The sequence below is a fragment of the Mobula hypostoma genome, chromosome 10, assembly GCF_963921235.1.
Source record: "Mobula hypostoma chromosome 10, sMobHyp1.1, whole genome shotgun sequence".
Taxonomy (NCBI): Eukaryota; Metazoa; Chordata; class Chondrichthyes; order Myliobatiformes; family Myliobatidae; genus Mobula; species Mobula hypostoma.
This window is the reverse complement of record NC_086106.1, coordinates 53,052,806-53,065,157: the sequence shown is the minus strand read 5'-3', so window position 1 is coordinate 53,065,157 and position 12,352 is coordinate 53,052,806. Positions and strand designations below refer to the sequence as shown.

The window sequence follows — 12,352 nt, the reverse complement described above, 5'->3', positions numbered from 1 at the left end:
TGAAGCCCCTCCCACCACCCCCCACCCCAAGACCCAAGGCAAAATCTAAAGCAGACCCGCCAGAAAGAAGCAAGCGCTAAAACTACCCCCATGACTTCCGGTATACGCTCCCTAAAAAAAAGGTATAAATATAAAAAGGATCAGCTAATTGTAAAACAGTAAAAAAATAAGTAAAAAAAAGTTAGCTCAATTAAAATACACACAGAACAGAACAAAAGCCGGAAAATATATATTAAAAAAAACCCACAATAAACCTCAAACTCATGAATAGACACAGCAACAAAAAAAATAGGATTATTAACATAAAGTGATTATAAAAAGCAAAACAGAATAAAATTTAAAAAAACTACAAAATTTAAGGCCGCACAGGAAATACGTAAGATGACAAAAGGGAAGTAACCACCCAGAATCCCCTGGGAAAAGAAAGAAATGACGCAGTTAAAAAGAAAGTTTAGCAGCCATATTAAGAAATCAAAAGTAAACTTTTCTGCCCAAATAGGGCACAGAAAAGTTAAAACCAACCAATTCACAGCCTCCGATCAACGGAGATAATTAAAAAAAAGGCAATTAAGATGTTGAAGATGAAAGTTGATCCAGATAACTCTGGGCATCCGATGGAGAATCAAAAAAACGAAGGGCTCCATCTAACATGCGAATCCTTAGACGTGCAGGGTACAGCAGCGCTGGTCTTAAATCCATCTTATAGAATTCCGACATCACAGATCTGTAACGGACCCGTTGGTCCCAGATTGGTTTACTGAAATCTTCCATGAATCGGAACTTAAGATCCGAAAAATCAATGAAACCTTTAGATCGAGCGAATCGAAACAGTCTCTCCTTGTCTTGAAAATAATGAAAACGTAAAATAACATGCCTAGGTCTATCTGACCTAGACGAGTATGATGGGATTCTGTGAACACGATCCAGTAGCGGTGGTTGGTCAGGAAATACAGTAGGGAATGCATCTTTTAAAAGTTGAGAGAAATATTTCATGGGGTTATTGGCTTCAACAGCTTCCCTCACGCCAATCATTCGTAAATTCTGCCGTCGCATTCTAGATTCCAAGTCAGAGTTTTTAAAAGTCAAAAAGTCAAGTTTCTTCTTCATTACATTAATTGTTTCTTCGATTTTCCCCATCTTAAGCTCACTTTGTTGCGCGAATTTTTGAAGATCAGATATAGCCGACTGATGTTCCGCAATACATGTTTGCATCTTATCAATTAAATCGGCAATTTTCTGGAAATTAGTTGAGATTTCCGTATGAATCAGGTCTTTAACAGAGCCTGCAATTTCCGTACGAATCATCTCCCTAACAGAGGTTGAAATTTCCCTCTGAATTAACTCCGATATCGCTTTCAAAGTCACCGGTGATTCAGTCGGGGGGAGATCCGTAGCTTTCAGTTTAACCGGAGGTTTACCATCCTTGCCGTTTTTCCCGTTCTTAGACATAGCAGATCTAAGTATCATCCAATTGTCAGAGAATTCAGTTTAATTCAAAGTATTGTAAAAATTGATGCCTTAATGGTTAATTAAAGTATAGCTGACCATAGAGAAAAAAAACTCAGAGGTAATGGAGCGAGTCAAGAACGCGACTTCACTCCATGAGCGCTACCGGAAGTCTCCCGAGATGCTGTTGCTAATCCAAACAGACTGGGGTCTGCAAGTGAGAACATTGAGGATCCAGTTGCGAGGTATTGAGGGCTCTGTCTTGGAGCTTATTCTGTAATTCTGGAGCTTGAATTTTTTTAATGTGACAGACATGTTTTTACATGTTACACAAAACATCTTGCACACTGAACCGTACTGAAGCAGAAGATTTCATGATCTCACTGAAAATACCTGTAATTCTGTTCAGTACCGAGTATGCAGAGTAAACATTGCTCACTCTGCCAGGTTAGCTCATCATATCAACGTTTATTATAGAGAGTGAAATTTCTATGCAGCAATCAGACTGCTCTGTCTATTGAGATTTTATCTGCTTTTGCAAATGGACATGAAAAAGGTTTAATTGAACTGCTACAAATCCAACAAACTCCCCTCCATATTTAGAGAAATATTTTGTGCCCCCATGTAACCTTCCCAGCCTGGAAACAAAATGGTTTGATGTTTCATTCAGATGCACATCAGCCAGCATCTCAATGAAAGCAGAGCCCCCATGTCTCTATTCCCAGCAAACAGTAGTAGTCTCTTACTGTCTTCCTTAATTCAGCAGTTAAAAATATCCAATATATTTCCACTACTACATATGCAGCCTTTGACTGTATTCCCAGACTTCAGCTGTGCTGTTCTCAACACCAACAATAAAATTCCCACATTTAATGAACATCTGGCATTGTGGAAATATTTAATCTTCCTGGTAACCCCATTATTTGTAATTTGTAAAGTGTCTTCAAAGTCATAGAATATCATTTCATTACACTAGCCTTCTATTTGGATGGCTAATTAGCATGTCCCAACATATTTAATAGCCAATTATAAATGTTGACACATACGATGATGTAATTTGTCTTCTACTCAAATGTTACATATAAAATTTTGTTACACTTTTCATTTTTAATTACATATGCCACATATTTTATAACATTAATTATAAATCTTTCATTAACCTAACTTTTTGAATCATTGATTTTTTTTCCCATATACCTTAGTTTCTCACAACACACTTTACCTGCCACAAATTAATTGGACAAGTGTTTCATTAACTGACAAGCCAACAAGTTTGATAGCTGTGATGCAAGGAGCTCCTTCCAATAAGATTTCAGATCTTCCAATAAGATTTCCTATGATGACCATACAGACATTGAGGAGTATGCGGAGGCAGTAATCAGCTACACAGCCAAATGCACGGAGGATATCACTGTGACACGGCCAACAGATCGGGGGACAGGAGTGCGCTTCACTCAGCCAGGTCTGCGCTTTCACTGGGGATCAGGAAAGTGAAAAGGGCCTACGCGGGCAAAATACATGACACTTCTGTGACACAGGTGACACCAGATGGATGTGGCAGGGAATTAAAGCTCTGACAGACTACAAGATCAGGCAGAAAACTGATGACAACGACGCCCTTCTACCAGACAGGCTTAACAATTTCTTTGCCCGCTTCGAAGCATCAAACACTACAGCAAGGGGGAGAGCCAGTCCCTTTTTACCATCCGACCAGCCGGCTCCAATCATTGATCCAGAGCAAACACGGAGGACCCTTGCCAGGGTCAACCCACGAAAAGCGGGAGGTCCCGACAACATCCCTGGACGTGTGCTCAAGGAATGTGCTGATGTATTAGCAGATGTCCTGACAGACATTTTCAACATCTCCCTTAGTCAAGCTATTGTCCCCAGATGCTTCAAAGCCTGCACAATCATCCCTGTAGCAAAGAAATCAGTTGTAACCTATCTGAATGATTACCGTCCCGCTGCCCTGACCCCCATAGTGATGAAATGTTTTGAACGGCTTTTCAAGCCTCATATCACAGCCAGCCTCCCCTCATCGCTGGATCCTCTACAGTTTGCTTATCATCCAAATCGCTCTACGGAGGAGGCAATATCCACCACACTGCACACAGTTCTCTCTCACTTGGACAACAAAGACACTTATGCCAGAATCCTGTACATTAATTTCAGTTCAGCGTTCAATACCATCATCCCGCAGAGACTAGTGGACAAACTGTCGCTGCTTGGCCTTAGCACTGCCATGTGTCGCTGGATTCTGGATTTCTTGACAGAGAGAACACAGTCAGTCCGTGTTGGCAGGAACATCTCTGACTCCATCACACTGAGCACTGGATCCCCACAAGGCTGTGTGCTTAGCCCATTGCTGTTTACACTGCTGACACATGACTGTGTAGCCAGATTCAAGGAGAACCTGATCATTAAATTTGCAGATGATACTACAGTGGTGGGGCTCATCAGCAAGAATGATGAAACAACGTACAGGGAGGAAGTCAAACACCTAGAGAGCTGGTGCAGGGATAACATCTTGATGCTTAATGTTACCAAAACCAAGGAGATGATCGTTGATTTCAGAAAGTCTCAGCCTGAGCACACACCCCTCAGCATCAGCGGCTCCACAGTGGAGAGAGTGGAAAACATCAAGTTCCTTGGGGTGCAGATCTCGGACAATCTCACCTGGTCCAGGAACACCAATGGGATTGTGAAACGGGCCCAGCAGAGATTGCACTTTCTGAGGAAGCTTAAATAAGCATCACTCCCCACTAACATCTTAACTACATTCTACAGAGGCGTGGTTGAGAGTGTGCTGACCTTTTGCATCACAACCTGGTACTCCAGCTGCAGTGCTGTCGACAAAAAAGCCTTGCAGAGGGTGGTTAGGGGAGCAGAGAAGGTTACTGGTGTCTCCCTACCTTCTGTCCAAGACCTCTTTCAGAGTCGATGCCTCCAGAAGACACGGTACATCATTAAAGACCCCTCACACCCTCTCCATGAACTGTTTGTTCTTCTGCCATCAGGCAAACGTTACAGGAGCATAAAAACTAAAACCAAAAGGCTACTAAACAGCTTCCTCCCACAGGCAGTCAGACTGCTAAATAGCTGCTCCACCTGACTCTGCTTTGGACACTTTTAACTTGCACTGGACACTTATAACTTGATTTTAACTGACATGTGGCTGTTGTGTTTTACTATTTATTGTTATGTTTATTATTTAGTGTTGCATTTGTTATGTTATGATTGCACTGCTCCTGAGAAACGCTGTCTCATTCTGCCCTGCAGAGCTGATGTATGGTTAGAATGACAATAAAGTTTTTTGAATCTTGAATCTTGAAGATATATTCTTTGAAGGGGAGGCTAGCCCCAGTGATCGATAAGGCCTGCACAGCCAGGAGCTTTCTAGCAATAATAACATGGCTCCAACCCAGGAAAGCTTTGATAGCTACTCAAACTCGTGCCTGTGTTTGCCATAAGAACTTTCCCTGGATTCCTTGTGAACTGCTTGGCTGGTTTAAAAAAATAAATTGCTTTGCAATATCCAGAGATGCCCATCAGAGCACTTCCAATAAGTACCTCTCTCGCCCTGTGGTCTCACTATCATTTTGTGCAGATGATTGCCCCCCCCCCGCCCCACATCACAAAATAAAATCAATTTTGCTCCTCCATTATCTAACTCCAAAACCCAGGATTAAGATGAAATAGCCTGGGTCTGATGGTCAGCTCCCATCATTGTCATTCAAATGCAATAACTCAACATCCACCAGTAGCCAAGTGCTGGCTGCAGACATAAGAGCCAAATTATTTCACCAGGGCATTGAACTCTACAGGAGATTGTTAGAATGAAGATGCGTACTGGACAACTGAGAGACTGGTCAGACAACACACAAAAGCCTTGGCTCACCTGCTTTTCATTTCAATTAAAAGAGTACCAATTCAGTCCATTGCATGTTCCAAGATGTGTTATTGCACAAAATAACAAAACACAATCTGCAATTTTAGCCATTTCATTTATTGTATTACTTATATTGCTTAAATTATATGCTATTCAAGATTATGTAAATTCCAACAATTTTGATGATTACTTCATTTATTGCTGGGAATTTTTTATTTTAACTCCTATAAAATTTAACAAACTTGCTACTTAGTTTCCAGCTCTTCAAAGGCCTTTGAAATGTTCTGCTAAACTGTCTATCATCAAGCCATCTGTGATCTCATTCTTCTTCAAGAATTCTGTTACACAACAAAAGATTCCAATGTAAATGATAATCCTTCCAAAATTTAACCAAATTGAATTTTATGAAAAGACTTCAGAAATGTTTTTCTTTTTACGATTTCAAAATATTTTAATTAACAAGACAGCTGGCCTATGTTTCTGAGATTTACATTGCTTTAACCACACAAATGAACACCTGCAACAACATTAGTGAAATTCTTAACTTGTTTTCAAAAGTTATGCTCAACATTGACATTGGTTATATTTAATACTGAGAAATGTATGAACTTGTACATCGGAACCACAATGACAGCTATCAATAAAATGAAGGAAACCAGGAAATACTAGACAAGAAGATTTCAGATGTACCATGAGCACCATAAACCCAAAAACAACTTAAACATCATACATGTCAATATTTATGGAGATATGCTAAACATTCTGCCATGAAGAGCAGACAGCACTACTCCTTTCTTTACAAAGGGTGCTAGGGATAACTCAGGAAACTATAGGACAGTGAGCCTCACGTCATTGATAGGGAAGCTACTGGAGGGGATTCCAAGGGATGGGATTTCTCACATTTGGAAATGCATGTGATTATCAGGGACAATTGGCATGGCTTTGTGTAGGGCGGGTCATCCCTTACAAACTTGACTGAGTTCTTTGAAGAAGTGACATACACAACTGATAAGCAGATGTTGTTTACATGGTCTCTGTCAAATTGGAGAGGGTCAAGAAACGGTTCATCAGGATGCTGCCCGGATCAGAGAGTATGAACTATAAGGAGCCGTTTTACAAACTTGGATTGTTTTCTCTGGAGCATCAGAAGCTGGGTAGAGGGTGGAGGAACCTTTTCCCCCATAGGGCAGAAATGTCAAATGCTCAAGGGGAGTATTCTAGGATAAAAAGAAGAAAATTTAAAGGAGCCGCATAAGAAAAGGATCCCCCCCCCCACAGAGAATAGTCGGCGGCTGGAGCGTGCTGCCAGGGTAGTGGTGGCAGTGGAAAGAGACATGGCAGTGGCATTAAAGGGATCATCAGGGGTAGCAAAAATAAAATTCTTCATTCTCTATACTAATTCTCCTATTATTATTCTCCCCATGGTCAAATCCATTCTTCCACAGATAGATTAATACAACATGACTAGTGAAACAATGCCAGCACTGAACCAATAAATTTGATGTTCCATTATGTATTTTGATGAACAATTAAACTCATTTCTTAACAACATGTAAATAAAGGTTTCTATTCTGTGTTTCAATAGTCCAATGAGTATATAGAAAACAAATCAGCACTAATATTCCCCTGCAAAGCACCATTTTCATTTTTTTTAAGCCTGGATACCTCAACAACATTTCCTTGACTAAAGTGCCAGTGGGAATCTGTCTTACTGACATTTTTAAAATCTGGCTGCAGACAAGCACTAAGGAGGGAATTCAAAACATAAGAAATCCATTCATCTGGTACGCATTTATTATCCACAACATGATTGGATTAAATTAAAAAACTGATCCCAAATTATACTGGGAATTTCTAGCGATAGAATATAACTTTGACTGTACACTTGTGTGCACGTTACGTTGACGCACAAAGTATGCATGCAGTACAGGGAGGAATGTCAATGCACGTTAATCATCCACTTGACACCTCACAGAAAATGGATACACTATTCATATAATGTCAACAGCAGAGATAAAAATAAAAATGCTGGAGATCAGAGATTAGGCAGCATCTATGGAACTAGAAACATAGTTTAATATGCTATTGAATGATCACAGAGAGTTCAAGCCCTATAGTGGGATCATTAATTGCTTGCAGTTTTATTGGGGGGGGGGAATAATTTAGAAAAGAGCTCATTGCATTCAATATGGATGAATTCTGCATTTGAAAAGCCTTAGAAGGCTTGTGAGGGCTGAGGTTAAGGTGGCCTTTTTTTTACTACACAATGGAAGTATGGTAAGGATCAGAAACGGGGACAAAAGACACGATCAATTTGATAGAAAAAGCAAGAAGAAATCTGCCTGGGATTTTTTCGGGAGACAAATTCCACCTCTAACTGAATCGAAAGGCAAAGTTTTCTCTGTCAGATTTGTTAGCTATCTGTTTGCATTTATCTGTCTTTAGAGATGAAAGTTAGTATCACCATGAACTTGTGAACTTCAGTAAAACTCCAGACAGCAGTGGATGATATATGCTCTGCTTGTCCAAATTTACAGCATACGACTGCAAGGCATCAAGGATAATCTCTACACAAAGGGATTCTATCTTATTATACTGGAGTAAAGCAGAAGACATTGCCAGTATTGCAACCTTCCAAAAAGTCTATAGGCTCATTGGTTATACTCATACAGTGCTCAGAGCACAAATGCAAACCCTGAGATTCTTTAAGAACTGTGATCAAGTGCTCCCTGTTCAAGAGTCAATGTATGAGGAAGACAATAGGTAGGTTACAGTATGGTCTGTTCCAGGCATAGTGTTAACACTGCCTTCCTAATGTTAAGTTTCATTTGATGACCCTACTTAACCAGCAACGGGAACAGTGACACAATTTTTGCCCAAATTCAGCAAGACCTTGCGAACATTTGGACTAATTAGTAACTAATTACCATCACATTACACAAAGGCATTGTGATGACATCTGCAGCATGGAAGATTCTCCATTTCCACCAATGTTCAATACCATTACTCATTCTCCCAATAAAAAAAATCCCAAAATTACCACTAATCAGAAAATTGCCAGTATCTCTCAATTCACTAATTACTGTGGTTGCATGTAAATGCCCAGTCAGATGCTCCACTTGCACCAATGCAAAGCTATTAAACCATTTGCAAAGCTCATATCAGGTCAAGTTCATTACAGTTCAAAAAAAACTGAACACACTTCTCTACTACTAACAAGTGCAGCTCTGAAGACGATGAATAATCTTTGATATAGTGAAAGGAATGAGAAATTTAACTATAATCACTGCCCAGTCATTCTTATGAATTCTCTTGGGGCTCAATTTTGCTTGACTATTGATGATACACTGTTCTCACCCCCCGTCTGCAGTCAAGCTAGCAGATGGGTCAAGACATCATGGGTGAATCCAAGTAATTGTGGCTCCAGCTGTATTCGCTCACCAAGAGCAGCAATCTATACAACAGGCAATTGCGAGGGCATTGACAAAGTGGCAGAGGGGTAACATTTCCTTTTCCACAGAGTCACTGCAGCTGTGTATAAACTGGCCAACAATTTGCTGAAGATCAAACCACAATCTGTCTGTCATTTTTGTTTCAAAGACACTGAAAGTCACAGAATCAATAAGGCAAGAAATTTAGATGGCAGTAAGTAGAACTTCCATTGCATCTACCAAATGCTGGGGAGCTTCCATTCTTTTTCCAGTGCAAGCTTCTACCACAGGCGGCATGATCAATGGATCTGTGAGTGTCATTACAGAAATGGTCACCAAATATGCCAAAAACCACGAGTTTCAGCGTCTGTGCATGCTCTCAGGCACTAGATGATGCTCTAATCAATTCAACATGTATACTTGCCTATAAGTGCTTCATATCATGATCCTCATTTTGTGTAACTACAGCAAAACTGGTTGTTGCCCTTGTAAGTATCACCTAGCCTCCCCTTTCCACCAGTACCTCTGTAGTCTAGTGATACACCACAGTCAGAATCTAACCTGGTCAAAGCACATGGGAAATGCAGTGACACAGATACATTTTTTCTCCACCATACCATGATGGCTCCATTGACAAGCTTGCATTGATGACCTGGTTAGTATTTGAAATATGAATAGCGCAAGACTACAGCACTGCTAAGGGATGCTGACAAGTAACAGCATCTCAAAGTGGTTTCAGCAAAATGTTAGCTTGTGTTTTTACAATCACTTTCATGTCTTTCTGAGTCAACCACTTGAGATGTACTGCAGAGCTGAATGCAATACTGGAATATACAACTTGATGTGGTGAAATATACTTTCCAACTGCCTTCCATAGGGACAAGACTGTCCCAATCAATAATATTAACAATGTGATATTTCAGACATTGCTCCTTGACTGACCAATAAATAAAGGAACTCACTGTAGGTACATACCAGCCACTCAATCTAGAAGCTAATTGGGACAGCCAACTGAAGACAGACATGCCAGTGATGCCTATATCCTGTGACTGAATACATTTCTTAAAAACCTTTTAAGGGAAAATCAGAGGAAGAAACAGAGCTAGTAAACTTGATGAAAAAAACTAAACCTAAGTGGTCTCCACTTGTGCTCTAAGCTCTAGAATTCTGTTTGTATTCCACATCACTTAAAGGGTACTGACTAACTGCAGGTAAATTGGGTTCTTTATAAATTGAATTAACAATGAATTGCGCTGCTGATCAAATTGAAATACTAGGCCACTGATATCCAACTTTGAAACCTCATATGTACTTTCTCATTTTCCCTTAAACAATGGTATTCCTGCAAATTTTAACCAAATTACTTATCCAGTTTTAAAGTTAGGATGCTGCAGTGAGCCAGTTTATATCTGTACCTGTTTATTTCCCCTTAGCAGAACTGCTTCTTCAATATAAAAGAAATGTCATCAGGCAAAGCCTGAATTAGTTTCCTTGATGCTTAATGATCCCCTGTTGCTTTCTGCATCAACGCACAAGCACTTCAAAGATAACTGTCTTAAAGGTTTTATGATTTCTGTTTTGCTCTGATGACTACAGCAGGTGCAAAAACAATATTTGGGACAAAAATAAACCATGTACACAAAACTCACACCGGTTTTGAAGAAGAACGTTTCATTTCCTTGCATCCCAAGTTATTCTACTATATACAACTCTAGAAATAACCAACAGTGAAGCAACACCTCACATATTGCATCTACATAGACTATACTGGAAATTTTATTCATTCAGGTACAGCACAGAACAGGCCCTTCCTGCTCTTCGAGCCGTGCCAGCCAGCAACCAGTACACCTTTGGACTGTGGGAGGAAACCAGAGCACCCAGAGGAAACCGACGTGGTTATGGGGAGAACATATAAACTTCTTCCAGGCAGCAACAGAATTGAACCCTGCACTACAAAGCTTTGTGCTAACCACCAGGCTACCATGCAATTTCTCATTTCAATTAGAAATATTCTTTCTATTAATGCATCCTTTTTACCAACTAATTTTGTCCTCATCAGCTCAACTTATTGGTAAGAGTATAACTCCCTTAGCAGCAAGCTAACTGCGCAACCCAGAGATTTGAATTTCAGAGACACTGTAAAGAATTAAAATTCTTGATGATATACACACTGAAATACCTTAATTCATAGCTACAATTACAAACTATGCTTGCTCCGAAGAAGTATAGAATATAATCATGTCTTAAACCAGGTTACAGTTTACCAACTTTACACATTTCTAGAGCTATCATCACATTACCGACCCGCCTCCTTTCCTGCAACTAGTTATCCAGCAGGTTGATAATCTCAAGGCAAACAGGCTGTCAACAGCTTTTAGTCTCCAACATTTTTTCTGAACAAAAGAAACAAAAGAATATAACGCAGATTGAGGGGGAAAAAAAAGATTACTCCTCATGACTTTCCACTAGAATTGCTGCAAGTTCTACCCAGGGCAATCGTGAAGAGATAAAAAAAACATAAAAAATGGTCTCAACAAAACAACAACTTCAACTCTTACTACTATCCACAAGGAAATCAGTGCCTTGGCAAAACTATTGCATCATGATTTAAGATTTGTTAATCATGACTCCATGGAAAAGATTTGGATCTGCGTTTTGTTTTCAGAAATTTGCTTTCAGCTAGAGCTTGCTTTAAAGGAGTTTGTTTTTAAAGGCAATATTAAGTCTGTTTGTAGATCTACAGACACACAAAGTATGAGTAAAATACAAAATATAATCTACAAAGGTTGCTGATGCCCATCAGTTGAAACACCATATTTGGACAAAGAAGCAAGAGTCAACATCAAGTCCTTAGTCTGTCAGAACTGTTCTGATGAATGGTCTTGTGCTGGAAATGTTAGTTTTCAGTTTTTACTTATAATTCTGTATTTTAACATCTAGGCATACTGTTGCCTGACCACAAAATAGATCTATTTTTCTCAACTGAACAAACTATATGATAAACCATCTCAATCTACTTTGCCTATGTGTAATCAGGCAAAATTTAACACTGAACCATATAGTGAGACAGGAAGATGGATACCCTAGTGCTTGGCCAAAGAGATAAGTAACAAGCTATATGAGAAAGCAAGAGAAGTTTAGAGAGAATTCTTAGGCAGGGAAACAATTACTACAGGTACAGCAAAAGTAACAGAAGGATCATTTTCCACGATTTACATCAAACTTCAAATGTGCACATTCCATGATGCCATCTATCATGAATTCAAACAATAAGATAATGACCACAAATGCACGGCTTTAGTACTTCCCATTCTCGACAATAATTCTTCTGGACTCATCCGAAGGTAAGAGAAAAAAAATCAGATCCACCAACACAAATAGCTGAAATTCAAATTTCAATCAGCATACCAAGAAAGGCACCTTGCTTAGTAAACCTGGTTAAGTCTCCTCTTAAAAGTTGCTGGTGAACGCAGCAGGCCAGGCAGCATCTCTAGGAAGAGGTGCAGTCAACATTTCAGGCCGAGACCCTTCGTCCTCTCGGCCTGAAACGTCGACTGCACCTCTTCCTAGAGATGCTGCCTGGCCT

General features: G+C 39.8%; 1 protein-coding gene across 9 annotated transcripts in view; it reads right to left on the bottom strand.

Moving 5' to 3' along the window:
* The window catches only part of klhl13 (kelch-like family member 13), a 231,730-nt gene that overhangs the window by 74,770 nt on the left and 144,608 nt on the right, over window positions 1–12,352 (bottom strand). The window lies entirely within an intron of this gene.